The sequence below is a fragment of the Belonocnema kinseyi genome, chromosome 3, assembly GCF_010883055.1.
Source record: "Belonocnema kinseyi isolate 2016_QV_RU_SX_M_011 chromosome 3, B_treatae_v1, whole genome shotgun sequence".
In the NCBI taxonomy this organism is placed as follows: domain Eukaryota; kingdom Metazoa; phylum Arthropoda; class Insecta; order Hymenoptera; family Cynipidae; genus Belonocnema; species Belonocnema kinseyi.
The window spans coordinates 150,416,258-150,417,142 of record NC_046659.1 but is presented as its reverse complement, the minus strand read 5'-3'; positions in this window follow the sequence as shown (position 1 = coordinate 150,417,142).

Sequence of the window (885 nt, the reverse complement as noted above, 5' to 3'; positions counted from 1 at the left end):
CAATCTCCTGCCAGTTTCACCTATGTAGTGTTTTTGACAACCATTGCATTTTATTAAATAAATCACATTAGACAGATTTTCTATTGTTTCAGAATCTTTTTTTTTACTCAATAATTTTTCTAAAGTATTGTTATTTTTAATATAAACGTTAATATTCCATTTTTTTTAAGGATCTTCGTAATCTTTCATAAAGGCCTTGAACATATGGTAAGGTAACTTTTAGATCAGTTTTTTTGTAATTTTGTAACCATTTCATTTTTTCTTTTCTATAGTGGAAGTGTTTTATATTTCATTAATACGTTCTTTGATGACATTTTCTATTAACAGCAAGGGATAATTGTTTAATTGTAAGGTAGTTTTCAATTGGTCTAAATTATCTTTTCTATATTTTACATCACTCAATTTTATGCATCTGTCCACTAAATGTAAAAATCCCTGATGAAATTGCTGAATCTTTAACCTTGGGAAAAAATTTGGTGTTCCCTACAATATCGATAAAATTCCAGTGAACAATATAATTGCCAATATTGAAAACTCTATAAAAAATCTAGAAAAAGAAGAGGATAAATTAAAAATTAGAAGGACAGTAACTGAATTAATTTCAAATCACAACAGAAATAACAAATTTTTAAATAATAATAAAATTACAGAAACCATTATAAATTTTCAAAAAAACCACAAAGATTTATTCTTTGTAAAAGCCGATAAAGGCAATATTATGGTGGCAGCGAATAGGAATGATTATAATTTCACTATAGAGAATATTTTAAAAAACAATAATTTATACAAAAATGAAAAAACTAATTTAGTTCCAACAGTAGAACATAAATGCAATGATATTGTTTCTAGATGGTAAAATAAAAGATACATTAATGAATCAGTAGC